We start from the raw sequence: 16,553 nt of genomic DNA on the forward strand, positions 1-16,553 counted from the left end.
GCGCAACAAGAGGGGGCTTTGTAAAAATAGCCTGCATATTCTTTAGTGAAGTAGAGTTGTGATTTCGTTTTGTGAAGCTTCCTCATTCCAGTACTGCGCCTTTGTGCACATGCAGGACATGGGTTTTTGAGATGATGTTTTGAATCCTAGTCTGTGAGGCCTCGGAGAACCCCTAGAAAATTTGGGTTGGTGAACTCCTGGTAACTCAAATCGTCGGGTAATTACTATGGCCACATTTGAACCACTGTAGGCAATATTGGTCGCATGTTTTTCTACTCAGAAAGTAGCTTCTCTGAGTATTTGCTTACATTGCACTTCACAGATTTTGTTTTTGTGCTGGATTGCGTGCTATTAAGGAAAGATCTGGAAAATACTTAAGATGCCATGTTGCTAGTTTATATTGTCTAAATCAGAACAGTTTTTCTTCATTAATGGACTCTAGAAGCAACTGCAGTGTAAGAATTTGTTAATATGTCTGTGTGTTCAAGGTTTAACATTTTTTAACCAAAGCATTGAATTCTGTTTGACAGCATAGATCTCTATCTAAACATCACATGTTCTGGAAAATTTTAATTATCAGATTAACTGTTCTGTGGTGTCATCAGCCAAAATTATCTGATGATGGCCCAGTGGGGTGTGTGTGTGTGTGTGTGTGTGTGTGTGTGTGTGTTAATGTTTTGTTTTCTATGTTTCCGCACCTCATGTTTTTGGATAAAATTAAATAAAACTTCATCCGTAACTTTTTTCAAAAGTTTCTTGTGCATTTTTCATCATTGTAAATTAGAGTACTATTCTGTTAAAAATCACAAAATAGATGATTGAAAGAAATGATAGCTCATCATAGTATTTCTCATTTTCATGGGAAAAATAAAAAAGTGAATGAATTTTAACTTAATGTATTATCACTGACTATGAATATAGAGCTTGAAAGGCATTCCTATCAGTTTTAGTAGAATTAAAAATGAACTAGATATAAATGCAGAACAGTGTTTTTATATGTCTAAAGGTTTTTTCAATTTAAGTAAATTAAATATAGCTTTAAAGAAATGTCACTAAATACAAATACTGTACCTAAACCAAAAAATTATTCTGTGAACGTGTATATTCTCATGGGGATAGGTATATGTAAAAGGAAGGCTGTGAAAGAGCAGTGGCTCTGCCTAGCTCTGCATAGAACAACCCTTCTTGAAGCAGAGCTTCCTTCCTGTCAGGATAAGATCCTCTCTGTCCCAAATAAGTATTCCCTTATAAAAATTTATAAGTGAAAATACTTATATAATAAAGTAGATCATAACATTTCCGGAAATAGTTTACTTTGTGTATAGCGTTCCTTATTAGTGCCCTTTACTGAATAAAACGAAAAAAAATTAACATTTGCTCTTACCATGTAAAGGGCATTTGCTCTGTTGATCTGTTTATTTGGAAAGGGCTGACTTAATCCCATTTAATCTCTTTTAGCGACTAGAATAGCATTAAAAGGATCAGTTCTCTGTTTTATTACTTTACCATCTTGAATTTCAAGTTTTGGGTGATTCTTTAAATGAAATGTGTTTCTTAAGCATAGCAAACTTCACCTCTGGTGAAAATATTTATAATCTTAACTACAACTTGAGAAGCATAAATCTTGGGAAATTATGGTTTTTATTATATTAGCACAGTTACTGAGCTGTTTTATTAAATATATTTATCTTAAGCTATACAACAGTCCTTCAGAGAAGGCAGTATTACTATCTCTGAGAAATGATGTTTTAATCTAATAAGGTCAGACATGTGTCAGGTGACAGACTCATTGACAAAACTAATGTTTTGTGACTTCTTTTATCATGCTACCTGTAACCTGCTCTATCCTGCTTTTTGACAAAGAAACTAGGGCCAGATATATTTAATGATTTAAGATCACTTTTTCCCTTATTTGCAGTAATAAATGTGTATGTTTATTTCTTCATATAGCTTACAGTGGTTTTCAATCCTGGCTAAGTATTAAATTCATTTAGTTAGCTTTTTGAAAATACCACTGCCAGGAGTTCCCGTCGTGGCGCAGTGGTTAACAAACCTGACTAGGAACCATGAGGTGGAGGGTTCGATCCCTGGCCTTGCTCAGTCGGTTAAGGATCCGGCGTTGCCTTGAGCTGTGGTGTAGGTCACTGACGAGACTCGGATCCCTCTTTGCTGTGGCTCTGGCATAGGCTGGTGGCTACAGCTCCGATTAGACCCCTAGCCTGGAAACCTCCATATGCCACGAGAGCGGCCTCAGAAATGGCAAAAAGACCAAGAAAGACAAAAAAAAAAAAAAAAAAAAAAAACACTGCCAGGGCCTCATTTCTAGAGATTCTGATTTAATTGCTCTGAGCTGGAGCTCAAACATCTGTTTGTTTTTAAGTTCTCCAGGTAATTCTAATAGACAGGTTGTAAAACCCTTGCTTTTGAAGACCTGTATGATTTGTTTCTTGCTTCTTTCTCTAGATTCATCTCTTCTTCCTCCTCCTACAGCTCCCTTGGCCTTTCTCTGCTTCATGTACATATGCTATTTGTTTTTCCTGAAACGTTTGCACACTCCATCCATATCCCTTTAACTGGCTGTCTCCTACTCATCTTTCATATCAACTCCTTTTGAAAAGTCTAGTCTGGGTTAGATATCCTTGCTTCCTGTTCCCATAGCATCTTGTACTCCTACAGTCAGAGTATTGACTCACTGCATTGGTAATTGCCTGTTTGTCTGTATCCCCCACCGTGATGTAAATTTCATGAAAAGACTAGGGACTCTATCTTATATACACTTGTATTCTCATTGCCAAGGACATTAACCAGTACATAATAGGTGTTTATTCACTGAATAAATAAATATATTGGCAACAGACATTTTTACAACATGTAATAATTTATAACTGCCAATTAGGTTTTTATTCTTGCTAAATACACTTATTATTTAGGGTTACTGAAAATATACATCCCTGAACCTGCCACATATATGAATTTCATTTGGAGATAGTTGAGATGTTCTGAGTTATGTATAAATTATACCAAGAGTGACACTTAACCCCAGACACATATAAAAATAAGGATGTATAGAACTGCACTGGAAATCAAATCCCAGCCTCACCACAAGTGTGTGTCCTTGAGCAAATCTCAATCTTTTGGGCCCTCAGTTTCCTCATCTGTAACATAGGGGAATTGTACTGGGTGCTCTATATGGTCCTCAGTGATCTAGCCTTAAAATCCCATGAGTACTAAAAAATAGTGGCTTTGGAAAATCTGAACCTCCTTGGTTCAAAACTTGTGTTCCATACTTACTAGCAGGATTACTTTGGACAGATTTCCTAATCTGCATGATGGAAGTAATTATAACTCAACAGAATTGTTGAATTAAATGAGATAATGTATATCCAAGAAAGTTTTTGTCCTGGTTTAGGTGTTTTATACATGTTCATTTCCTTTCTCCTTAGAAGGTGTTAGATCTCATAAGTGGACTTAAAAGAAAAAGACAGTTTATGTAATAAATCCTGTTTTCCACTTTGCTGACAGCTAGCTAACTTTACAGGTGTGACTAGGGACCAAAAACCATGTGGCTTTTAGTTTCATTTTCTTAAAACTCAATTCCACTGTCAAATACCCAGGTGTTAGTCAACCTACTTGGGAAATAATTTTGCCCAGAAGTTTGAACCATGACAGGGTAGCAAGTATCAAGCTATCTATATATCCATAATAGATGATATGGAGGAAGGGAGAATATAAACTGGTGCTCTTATACCATCTCCAAAGATAAATAAAATTAGACTTAACCATTCCAAAAGAATGGAACAAATTAAAACCGATGATTTACAAAAGAAGACCCAGAGATTTTGATGAAATCTTTATTACCAAACCTTAAAATTTAAGAACATTTATTTAGTAATTTCCAGGGGATATAGGAAGTATACCTCTGGTCAGGACCAATTTCAGAAGATTGTTCTCAATATCAGCTTAGCAGTTATAGATATCAATTAGCTGACAGAAGTTATTGGTATATTTCTTTATTCAGGAGCCATGTTTCTTAATTTTATATAGTTATTTTAGCCTTTTTTTTTTTTTTTTGGTAATAAGGAGTAACCTTATGCACAGTATAATATCTCTAGTGAAGTTTCTTGGTACCAATCTTATTCTTGTATAAAGCAAATTGACTTGCCTGAGTTTTCCCTTAACTTTATGTTTAAAGTGAACTTAATTTTCTTTTTAGAAAAAATACTATAAAAAAAAATGCAGGGTAGGAGAAACTGGAGTAGGGAGATCTGAAGTTTTGACTTAAAGGCTTGAGATTTCTATCATTCAGAAAGGTTATTTAACCTTAAGTAAATTGATAATGTTTTATAGCTATTTATATTATTCACATTTAATCCTTTATTAATGTAAATCAGTTGATGCTACTTAAGGAATTTTTTAGGTGTTTTTTCTTTCTCTCCCCAGCTTTACAGTTTGGAGAGTTTAAAGTTAAAATGCTTCAAAAAAAAAAAAAAAAACTTGTAAGTTTGTGGTCAAATTGATGGCTTAGAACTTTTTCTTAGAGTTTAATATTTCTTAGAGTGAAACTTTTTATGTGGATTGTAGCACTCTGGTCTGAATGGAAGGACTGAATTCCAGTCCCAAACTGCTACTTTGTAATTGTGTGGAGGGAAGAGGAGGCTGACTGTATCTTTGCCTCTTTTTCTGCAATGATACAATAGGAACTGTAGTATGCCCCTTGCTTAGTAACTCCTAAAATTAATGAGGTAATTTAAATGATCCAAATTGTGTATTATTTAAGGAAAAATGTATATATACTAATCATTATTTTAAATTTATGCTTAATGCAAGAATAACATGTTTCATATTTGTCCTGACAATTAAACAACTCATTTCTTCTGTATATTTTACTAGTTAGCTTAATAGTTTATGTAAATTGCACTCATTTCTAAAAGAGGTTAAGTTTTAGTAACTTTTAGTATATGATTGCAACTGTTACAAAGGAGTCTCTCTATCAGGACCAGTATTGCATTTGAAATAAATGTGGGATTAAAAAAAAGAAAGAAAAAGTAAGAGTTTTTACAGGCCATGTTATATGGTACACTTCAGGTTTTAAATATCAAATATAGTGGAAGCCAAAGAAGTCAGTATTGTGATGTGAAAAAAAGCTGCATTAGGATAGAACCATTCAGTTCTAATCATAACTGTCTTGCCAAACTCATCAGGAGTTAGTAAGATTCAGTGGAGAAATAGATCTTTAAAAGTACTATAGAGAATTAAGGCAATATCATCAGGATAATTTTAAGTGTAATTTTTTTTTAATAAAAGAGACTGTATTTGTGTTCATCTTTGTATCCTCAGCACCTAGCATAGTGCCCCAGAGTAAGTGATCAGTAAGTGATATTGTTGCAGTAGAATCATAATTGGGAATCAAAATATTTTTCTATCATTTAGTAGCTGTATACTTTACCTGAAAAATAGGTAAATTGCTATGTACCAGTCTTAGTTGATTATTTACTGAGTATAGATTTGAAGTATATAGGAAACACTTTTCTTTACATTAACATATTTCTAGTTGCATGTTTCTGTTTATGTTTGTAGACATTTTGACAAAGATTGACCAGGTTAGAAAGAGGCTGTGTCCTAAAATAGCATTGGATCAGGAGTCTGAAACTCTTGATTCTGTATTGAACTATTAACTGTGTAGCCTTAGATCTTGACCTTTCAGCCCTTGTTTCTTCATCTGCACAATTTCTAAGATTATAATTCCAAAATTCTATGAGATTCCTAGCATTTTAAGTCTATTTCTGATTTCAGGGAAGAGTAAGTAAGCCATTCCCTAGAGGGATGATAGTCTGTCTCAGTTTGTTGTATCTTCAGAAGCTAAAATCTTTTTATCTGCCTGTTTTTATATGTGCACTCATTTGAAGGCCCTTGTGTGAAATTCTGTGGCAGAGAAAAGCTGCCATTGGAAACGAATAATCTAGAGAGATTCTTTTTTCTTTTTTTCCAAAACCTTCAGTGACTTTGGAGGATCAAATTTAGTGCAGGCGTGGCCATTTTGGTTACTGGCACTGAGAGCATTAAATGACTGACAGGCATTGAGAGTAGATCATCCATTGCACACCAGTTGCCAGGGTTATGAAGGCCAGCAAACCTGTCAGAGCACTCTTAATAGCCATTGGCAACCATCCTTCTTAGTTAAAGCCTTCTAGGAAAATATGTTCCATAATTTCCGTTGGTAACCCATCCCACTAGATGGTTTTCAGAAAATATGTTCTAATCTTAGAAATATCATTCCGGAGGTATAGTAAGCCTCTTTTTTCTAGAAGTATTCTCTGTTGTGCAGATAGATACATGAAAAGATGACAAAAATAATTGCCCTTGATCAGAAAGCAGTGCTGTGTATGCTGTTGATTTGTTGTTTCTATAAATGTTCAAATTACCTTCAACTTTTGGATATTTTTTAACCATCAAACTTTTCAGGTGATGAGATATTATTTAGAGTTACTTTGAGTATGTACTCAATTTTCAACAAGCTAAGCAGATTTCTGTGGCTTCTTTTTCTTTGACAGATTGTGCTTTTCTAAGTATGTTTCTGATGGACTTACTGCAGGTCTAGACCTGAAAGTATTATTGCATTTTGAAATAATTGACTGCCTTTAGCCTAAAAGCAAGTGAATTGTATGTGTTTGGGTTTTTCCTTAGGAGGTTGACTTCTTGGCAGGTACAAAAACCTTGGAGTTTCCTGCTAAATAATCTACTGTTCTGAAATATAGATTTATGGAGCACATCATCAAGTGTAAAGCAGCATATATAGGAAAAAATTGTTGGGAAAAAGATTGAAATTAGGCACTATAGAAAGTATGATCTGAAACCAAACCATGCCTTTATAGCAAATAAAGGAAAAATTGTATTTTCACAGTCATTTTTATACTTATTAAATAGTAGTTGTAACATAATTTTAAAGTTATTTTGCATATGAAGGTTTCCTTAAAACCTACTGGCTATTATTTTTTGCAATTGAGATCTCGATAGGCAGCATCTTAAAGTATTTATGAAAGTGTTATTTGTGGTCTTTTTCTCTGTATGTTAGTAGTAAGGGTTGAACTTGACTTTACCAAAGCCATTTCTGTACTTGTCTTGATAATTACAATGGTATAAAACTCAAAGCAATTTAGAATATTAGTAATTTGTGGTTTGGTAATCAGTTGGTGGGAATGACCAACTTTCAGCTTTCTTAGTAGTATTGTGAGACTTAAGATTTCGTCAAAATCACTGAATAATTTTGACTATATCTATACAATTAAAGCCAGCCCTTTTTATAGCCATGTGATGTTCACAGACACTGCTAATATACACCTAAATGGTCTACTATTGTTCAGCTCCTAAAGCACAACTAAATGTATCATGTGATGGTCTTTTGTTGAATTGAAATATCAGATATATAAATTTGTTGAGTACATTCCTCCTGCCAATAAATTTTTATCCCAGCCAAAATGGGGTCAAGTAATCTTGACTGTGTGGAATATTTGAAATCAGGACAGTCTTAGAAAATCCACAAAATGTGATCAGTGTATGTAAGCTTCTTTAATTAACTTTCTTCTCCTAAATATATGTTATAATGGCTAAGAGCATGTGCTCTAAAGTCAGACTATCAAAATTACTGGTTTTATAATTTAAGACAATTTATTTAACCTGTCTAGGTTAAATATTCTCTGAGTTAATACATACTTCCTTATTTGTAGAAAATAGATAATAACAATACCTACATCATAATATTATAATGAAGATTAAATGCTTAATATACGAAAGCATTTAGGACAGTGCCTAGTACATAGTAAGCACTCAATAAATATTTGTATGCTACTTGAAAGCACAAACAATGTCATATTTATCAGTTTATTTGGGGGCTTTAACATTGTGTACTGTATTGAATTATGAGGATTTACTAATGGATCCTGTCTCTGCAGAGTGAATAATAAGGTTCCTTTCTAACAGGCTTCTTGACATTACACATTTTTAAAGTTTCATTCTCTCTCTGGGAATTTGAATTCTATTTCATACCTAGTCCGAAGAGAAGTGAGCATATAGAGATTTAGCATGACCAGAATTAGAAATTTGTGAACAGAAAGGAATTAAGTAAATGGACGTACATTTTTCACATCTAGTCTGAGCTTCCTATGGACTGATTTGCCCTGTCCATTCCTGGAATCTCACAATCCCCAGAAGATATCTTTTTTCTTCTTCTTTTTAAGCGAAGCATAGTTGATTTACAACATTAAATTAGTTTTAGGTGTATAACAGTGATTTAGTATTTTTCTAGATTATACTCCATTTAAGGTTATTATAAAATATTGGCTATATTCCCTGTGTTATGCAATATTTCCTTTCCTTTTTTTTTTTTTTTTTTTGTTTTTTCCTATTTCTTTGGGCCGCTCCCGTGGCATATGAAGGTTCCCAGGCTAGGGGTCTAATTGGAGCTGCAGCCACCGGCCTATGCCAGAGCCACAGCAACGCGGGATCCGAGCCGCGTCTGCAACCTACACCACAGCTCACGGCAACGCTGGATCGTTAACCCACTGAGCAAGGGCAGGGACTGAACCCGCAACCTCATGGTTCCTAGTCGGATTCGTTAACCACTGCTCCACGATGGGGACTCCTATTTCCTTTCTTTATACTTAGTCATTTGTACCTCTTAATCTCCTATCCCTACCTCTCCCCTCCTCATTTCCCTTTCCCCACTGGTAACCACTAGCTTGTTCTCTATATTTGTGAGTCTGTTTCTGTTCTGTTTTATTCACTCATTTATTTTTCAGATTCCACATGTGATAACATATAGTATTTGTTTTTAACTTATTTCAGTAAGCATAATGCCCTCCAGGTCCATCCATGTTGCTGCAGATGGGAAGATTTCATTCTTTTTTTACTGGCTAAGTAATATTCCATATATATATATATATATATATATATATATATATGGAAATTTATCAATTCATCTACTCATGGACACTTGCTTCCATATCTTGGCAATTGTAAATAATGCTGTTATGAATATTGGGATGAATATATCTTTTGAAATTAGTGTTTTCATTTTCTTCAGATATATACCCGGGAATGGAATTATTGGATCATATGGTAATTATTTTTTAAAAATATGAATGTACAGGAGTTCTCCTGTGGCATATTGGGTTAAGGATCCAGCACTGTCACTGCAGTGGCTTGGGTTGCTACTATGGCACAAGTTCAGTCCCTGGCCCAGGAACTTCCACATGCCATGGGGGTGGCCAAAAAAATAAAATACGAATATACATATGGTGATCATGTTTTCTTGGCACAAATTTTTAAGACACTTTTGAAACATCTGCTTTATTCCTCAGATGGATTAATCTTATTAGAACAACAAAGAAAATAGTGTATTAGAAATTAAAACTCTCTCGCAATATCTGGTCCTGATATAACCACTGGACTCACTGTTATTTACATTTCTTTCCTTTCTCTCATCTGTTCTTTTATATGTATATGGATTTGCTAAAGGAAACACAACCATACTAGGCAGAATTTATTTTATGAAACCTCCGAGTGGGTTTATACTAACTCTAACCTAGAGAAATGGAAAGTCTGGAGGAGAAATGTAAATATGGTGACAAATCTACATGTTATTCTCACCTCCTTATGTAGTATTCACTTCCTTTGTACAATCACTTTTTGAATTCCTATCTGATCTGTGTAGGGAAGAGAACTTCCCCTCTATCCCTGGAAAGAGGTGAGCTGCCCTAGGCCATTCTTTTTAGCTGGCCCGGAAGATATGACTACTGGGCCAAGAAAACGTGATCTCTCTGTTACATTGGGAGGTGGGGAGGGAGGGAAGGAATGGTTTGATGCAAAAAAATGGGACATTTGCATGTAAATTCTAGATCAGAACCAGAATATCTAATGTTCCTGCTAACTATGTGATACTGAATAAGCCACTCATGTTTTATGAACCTGAAAAGTTGATACTGGAAGGCTGGTGACTGAGTTGTTCAGAGGGTGCTATGTTCCAGAAGTGAGCATGTGCAAACAAACTTTAAGATATAGAACTCTAATAAAATAGCAACTCTAAATTAAATAGGAGCAAAAATAATTCAATGGTATATTAAGTCCATTTTATGATTACCTATTAGGAACTTTTACTCTAAGAGTACAAAGATCACTTAACATGAAATTTTATAATGCATAGATCAGTAAGTCCAATAATGGAAATAAAGATCGTCTCAGTAAATGTAGAAAAGAAATTAGTGACTTCCTTTTGTCTCTTTAAAAATCAGGTATGGCATTCCTGATGTGGTGCAGTGGGTTAAGGATCCACCTTCAGCAGTTCAGGTTGCTGCAGAGGTACTGATTCAGTCCCCCAGCCTGGTGCAGTGGGTTAAGGATCCAGCATTGCTGCAGCTGTGGCACAGGTCATGGCTGCAGCTCAGATTTGATCCTTGGCCCAGGAACTTCCATGTGCTGTGGGTGCAACCTCCAAGATTAATTAATTAATTAAAATAAAAAATAAAAAATAGGAATGAAGAGTAATTTTCTTAACATATATCAGACTGAAAGCTAAAATAATGACTAATGGTGAAGTACTAGAGAAGTAGCTATTTTAAAAAAATTGGAAACCTGTTATCACTATATTATTATACAGCATTATTCTGGAATTTCTGACCAGTGCAATAATAAATGAAATAGAAAGAAGAGGAGTAAATGCTGAAAGAGAAGCTGTGTGATGTGATTGCATTCCTAGGAAAACCAACTGAGAAATTATTAGTATTAATATAGTCAGAATTCTCTAGTGGCTCAGCAGGTTAAGGATCCAGTGTTGTTATTGCTATTGCTCAGGTCACTGCTATGGCTTGGGTTCAATCCCTCACCCCACACAGCAAAAAATAAAAAAATAAAAAATAAAAAAAGTAACTAGATTTAAGACAAATGGTTACATCAGTAGTTCTCCTTTATAGTAGCAATAGTGGTTCAGAAGATACAATAGAAAAATCATTTTTAACAGTATATAGAAAGAAGTTAAATTATATTAATAAGAAATGTGTGAACCTGTGTGAAGAAACCTAAAAACTATTGGGCTATGTGTGGGTGCAGTGAGGAGAATGTCATGTTCCTATATGGGGAATCCAACTATTACAAATACCAGTTTTTCTCAAGCTAACTCATGGATTTAACATAATTCTAATTCTTTAAAAATGTGAGTGACTAACAAGATAATTCTTAATTCTATCCAAGAAACTAAACAAGTAAAATGAGATAGATATCAAAACATACTATAAAATTGTAGTAAATCAAGGAGTTGAATACTAGTATAAGCATTGATAGTAAAGCTGGTAAAAGCAAATGGAGATCTCAGAAACAGACATTCTGAATATAATAAAAGGAGTCTAGAAATATGTATAAAAAGGGAGACATTCAATAAACCTTTTTGAGAGCATTAAATAGTTAGAAAAATAAAGTCAATTTGATCTTTATCTCATCTTCTATACCAGAAGTAAATTCTGGCTATATTGAAGAGTTAAGTAGAATAAATATTCTTATGATAGTCTCATTTAAGAAAGATATTTATCTTGATGGGGAAATAACTTCCAAACATAAAAGAATTGGAAGGACTGATGAGGGGAACATTTATTACATTTGACTCTCAAGTAAAACATTGGCATTTATTCTTTTTCTTGCACCTCCCCTCCTTCCTCACTCAGTACAAATGAACAAATTTAAATATGTGCAAGCCAGGATTAGAAATTTGCAAAAATGTAGCAGACAGATGTTTAAATTTTAAGGTGTTTATACGAAAACTTTCAAATCAGCAAGATCCATGAAAATGAATGAGGAAAGAACTTGAGAAAACTTGTTCATTTACTAAAGAGAAACTAAAAGCATATGGGAAAATGTTTTTCCCAAAAAGAAGTGAAACTGTGGAGTTCCCGTCGTGGCGCAGTGGTTAACGAATCCGACTAGGAACCATGAGGTTGCGGGTTCGATCCCTGCCCTTGCTCAGTGGGTTAACGATCCGGCGTTGCCGTGAGCTGTGGTGTAGGTTGCAGACGCGGCTCGGATCCCGCGTTGCTGTGGCTCTGGCGTAGGCCGGTGGCTACAGCTCCGACTCAACCCCTAGCCTGGGAACCTCCATATGCCGCGGGAGCGGCCCAAGAAATAGCAACAACAACAACAAAAAAGACAAAAGACCAAAAAAAAAAAAAAAAAAAAGAAGTGAAACTGTGAGGTACAGTGATATATTTTTACTGTTTCAGTTAGCAAGGAGTTTTTTCTACTGACGTCGTTGCTGGTGAAGGTGCCATGAAATGTGCTTGCTCATGTATTTCTGTTGGCAGTCTAAATTGATTCAAATCTTTTGGAAAGTAAGTCAGCATTTTTTTGCCATTAAAATTAACATAGCTTTGATCCCATAATTCCATTTATGGCATTATATATAATAATGTAAATTTTAACAACAGCTGAAGTATTCAAATAAACTGAGGTTTGTCTTCCATAGAAATAAGCAGTCAGAAGACTATATTTTTAATAGAAGTATAGTGGATTTATGTGTTTTCTCAGGTATACAGCAGTGATTCACTCCACGAATATATATTTTTCTTTTTCAGATTCTTTTTCATTATAGGTTATTAAAAAATATAGTTCCCCACGCTATACAGTGGGTTGTTGTTGATTATCTATTTTATATAATCCCAGATTACTAATTTATCTCCCCACCTTCCCCCTCTGGTAAGCATAGATTTGTTTTCTGTCTGTGGGTCTATATCTATTTTGTAAATAAGTCATTTGTATCTTTTTTTTTCTCACATTCCACATAGAAGTGATATCATATTTGTCTTTCTGACTTATTTCACTTTCCATGATAATCGCTAAGACCAACCATGTTGCTGCAAATAGCATTATATCATTTTTTTTTCTTTTGAGGGCTGCAGGTGTGGCATATGGAACTTCCCAGGCTAGGATTGAATTGGAGCTGCAGCTGCTGCCATCACCAAAGCCATAGCAACACAGGATCCAAGCCATGTGTGCAACCTGTACCATAGCTCACTGCAACAGCGGATCCTTAATCCATTGAGCAAGGCCAGGGATTGAAACTACATCCTCTTGGATACTAGTCAGGTTTGTCCCCACTGAGCTGCAGTGGGAATTCCTATATCATTCTTTTTTATGGCTGAGTAATACTCCATTGTAGATGTCTTTATCCATTCATTTGTCAATGGACATCTAGGTTACTTACATGTCTTGGCTATTATAAATAGTGCTGCTTGAGTATTGGGGTGCATGTATCTTTTTCAATCATATTTTTTTTTCCAGATATACACCCTGGAGTGGGATTACAGGATCATATAGTAACTATTTTTAGTTTTTTAAGGAATCTCCATACTATTCTCTATAGTGGCTGTAACCGTTTTATGTTTCTACCAACAGTGTTAGAGAGTTCCTTTTTCTCCACACCCTCTCCAGTATTTATTATTTGTAGACTTTTAAAATTAAATTTCATTGGGGTGCAGTTGATTTATAATGCTGTGGTAGTTTTAGGTGTAAAGCAAAATATAGACTTTTTAATGATTGTCATTCTGACCATAGTGAGGTGATACCTCATTGTAGTTTTGATTTAATCTCTCTAATAAGAGTTCTGTTGTGGTGCAGCAGAAGTGAATCTGACTGGGAACCCATGAGGTTGCAGGTTTGATCCCTGGTCTTGCTCAGTGGGTTAAGGATCTGGCGTTGCCGTGAGCTATGGTGTAGGTTGCAGGCGCAGCTCGGATCCTGCATTGTTGTGGCTCTGGCATAGGCTGGTGGCTGCAGCTCCGATTCAACCCCTAGCCTGGGAACCTCCATATGCCACAGGTGTGGCCCTAAAAAGCAAAAAAAAAATTAAATTTTTGTTTTGTTTTGTCTTTTTGCCATTTCTTGGGCTGCTCCCACGGCATATGGAGGTTCCCAGGCTAGGGGCTGAATTGGAGTTGCAGCCGCCAGCCTACACCAGAGCCACAACAATGCGGGATCGAAGCCACGTCTGCAACCTACACCACAGCTCACGGCAATGCCGGATCCTTAACCCACTGAGCAAGGGCAGGGATCAAACCCGCAACCTCATGGTTCCTAATCAGATTCATTAACCACTGAGCCACAACGGGAACTCCCCCAAAAATTTAAAAGTTTTAAAAATCCTCTAATAATTAGCAGTGTTTAGCATTTTTTCATGCGCCTATTGGCCATCTATATGTCTTCTTTAGATAAATGTCAGTTTAGCTCTTCTGCCCATTTTTTGATTGGGTTGTTTGTTTACTGTTGAACTGTACAAGCTGTTTATATATTTCAGAAATTAATTCCTTGTCACATTGTTTGCAGATATTTTCTCTTATTCAGTAGGTTGTCTTTTCATTTTGTATATGGTTTCCTTTGCTGTGCAAAAGCTTTTAAGCTTAATTAGGTCTCATTAGTTTATTTTTATTTTAAAAATGACTCTAGGAGGGGGATCCAAAAAGATATTGCTGTGATTTATGTCAATATGTGTTCTGCCTATGTTTTCCTCTAGGAGTTTTATAATATTTGGTCTTACATTTAGGTCTTTCATCCATTTTGAGTTTATTTTTGTGTGTGGTATTAGAGAATGTTAGAGAATATTCTATTTCATTCTTTTACAAGTAGCTGTCCAGTTTTCCCAGCAACACTTATTGAAGAGACTGTCTTTTTTCCACTATGTATTCTTGCCTCCTTTGTTAATTGACCATGAGTGTGTGAGTTTATTTTGGGCTGTCTTTTTTCTGTTTCATTGATCTATATGTCTGCTTTTGTGCCAGTACCATACTGTTTTGATAACTCTAGCTTTGTAATATAGTCTAATAAAGTCAGGGAGCCTGATTCTTCCAGCTCCATTTTATTTTCTCAATTTTGCTTTGGCTATTCAGGGTCTTTTGTGTTTCCATACCAGTTTACAAATTTTTTGTTCTAGTTCTGTGAAACATACCATTGGTAATTTGATAAAGATTGCCTTGAACCTGTAGATTGCTTTGGTTAGTAGAGTCATTTTGACACTATTGATTCTTCCAGTCCAAGAACATGGTATATCATTCTGTCTGTGTCATCTTCAGTTTCTTTCATCAGTGTCTTACAGTTTTCAGAGTACGTGTCTTTTGCCTCCTTCAGTAGGTTTATTCCTAGGTGTTTTATTCTTGTTGATGTGATGATAAATAGGATTATTTACTTAATTTCTCTTTCTGATCTTTTGTTAGTGTATAGAAATGCAACAGATTTCTGTGTATTACTTTTGTATTTTGCAGCTTTACTAACATCATTGATGAGCTCTAGTAGTTTTCTGGTAGCATCATTAATATTTTCTATGTATAGTATCATGTCATCTGCAAACATCAGCACTTTTACTTCTTTTCCAATTTGGATTCCTTTTATTTCTTTTTCTTTTCTGATCGCCATGGCTAGGCCTCTAAAATTATGTTGAATTAAAGTGGCGAGTCTGGACATCCTTGTCTTTATGATTTTAGAGGAAATGCTTTTGCTCTTCACTGCTGAAAATGTTAGCTGTGGGTTTGTCATATATGGCCTTTATTATTTTGAGATAGAATCCCACTTATGCCCACTTTCTGGAGAGTTCTAATAAATGGATGTTGAATTTTATCAAAAGCTTTTTTTCTGGGAGTTCCCATTGTGGCGAAGCAAAAAAGAATCCAACTAGTATCCATGAGGATGTGGTTCTATCCCTGGCCTCGCTTGGTGGATAAGGAATCTGGCTTTTCCTTGAGCTGTGTGTAGGTTGCAGACATGGCTTGGATCCTGCGTGGCTGTGGCTGTGGTTGGCAGCTGTAGCTCCAGTTCAACCCATATCCTGGGAACTTCCATATGCTGCTGGTGCAGCCCTAAAAAAACAAACAAAAAGCTTTTTCTGCACCTATTGAGATGATCATATGGTTTTTAATTCTTTAATTTTTATTCATGTGGTGTATTATGTTGATTGATTTCCAGATATTGAAAAATCCTTGCATCCCTAGATAAATCCCACTTGATCATGGTGTATAATTCTTTTCATGTATTGTTGGATTCAATTTGCAAGTATTTTGTTGAGGACTTTTGCATCTCTGTTCATAAATGATATGGACCTGTAATTTTATTTTCTTTGTGGTATATTTGTCTGGTTTTGTATCACGATGATAATGACCTCATAATGAGTTTGGAAGTGTTCCTTCCTCTGCAAATTTTTGGAATAGTTTCAGAAAGATAAGTATTAACTATTTTCTGAATATTTGATAGAATTCACCTGTAAAAGCATCTCTGGTTCTGGTCTTTTGTTTGTTGGGAGTTTTTAAATCATAGATTTAATTAAGTACTTGTGATTGGTCTGTTCATTTTTCTATTTCTTTCTGATTCAGTCTTGGGAGATTGTACCTTTCTAAGAATTTGTCCATTTCTTCTAGGTTGTCCATTTTATTGACATAGAGTTGCTTGTAGTAGTCTCCTAGATTCCTTTGTATTTCTGTGTTGTTGGTTGTAACTTCTCTTTCATTTCTAATTTTATTATTTGGGCCCTCTCC

General features: G+C 35.2%; 2 protein-coding genes across 2 annotated transcripts in view; both read left to right on the forward strand.

Annotated features, from left to right (window-relative positions):
• LOC110256340 overlaps positions 1-16,553 on the forward strand; it is a 58,044-nt gene that overhangs the window by 2,418 nt on the left and 39,073 nt on the right. The window lies entirely within an intron of this gene.
• Positions 12,181-16,553, forward strand: part of PIK3CA (phosphatidylinositol-4,5-bisphosphate 3-kinase catalytic subunit alpha) — an 88,217-nt gene continuing 83,844 nt past the window's right edge. Inside the window, exon 1 of the mRNA XM_021069859.1 lies at positions 12,181-12,368. The gene's annotated coding sequence lies outside the window, so the exon portion shown is untranslated. The remainder of the gene's footprint in view (positions 12,369-16,553) is intronic.

This window comes from Sus scrofa, chromosome 13, assembly GCF_000003025.6.
Source record: "Sus scrofa isolate TJ Tabasco breed Duroc chromosome 13, Sscrofa11.1, whole genome shotgun sequence".
NCBI classification, from domain to species: domain Eukaryota; kingdom Metazoa; phylum Chordata; class Mammalia; order Artiodactyla; family Suidae; genus Sus; species Sus scrofa.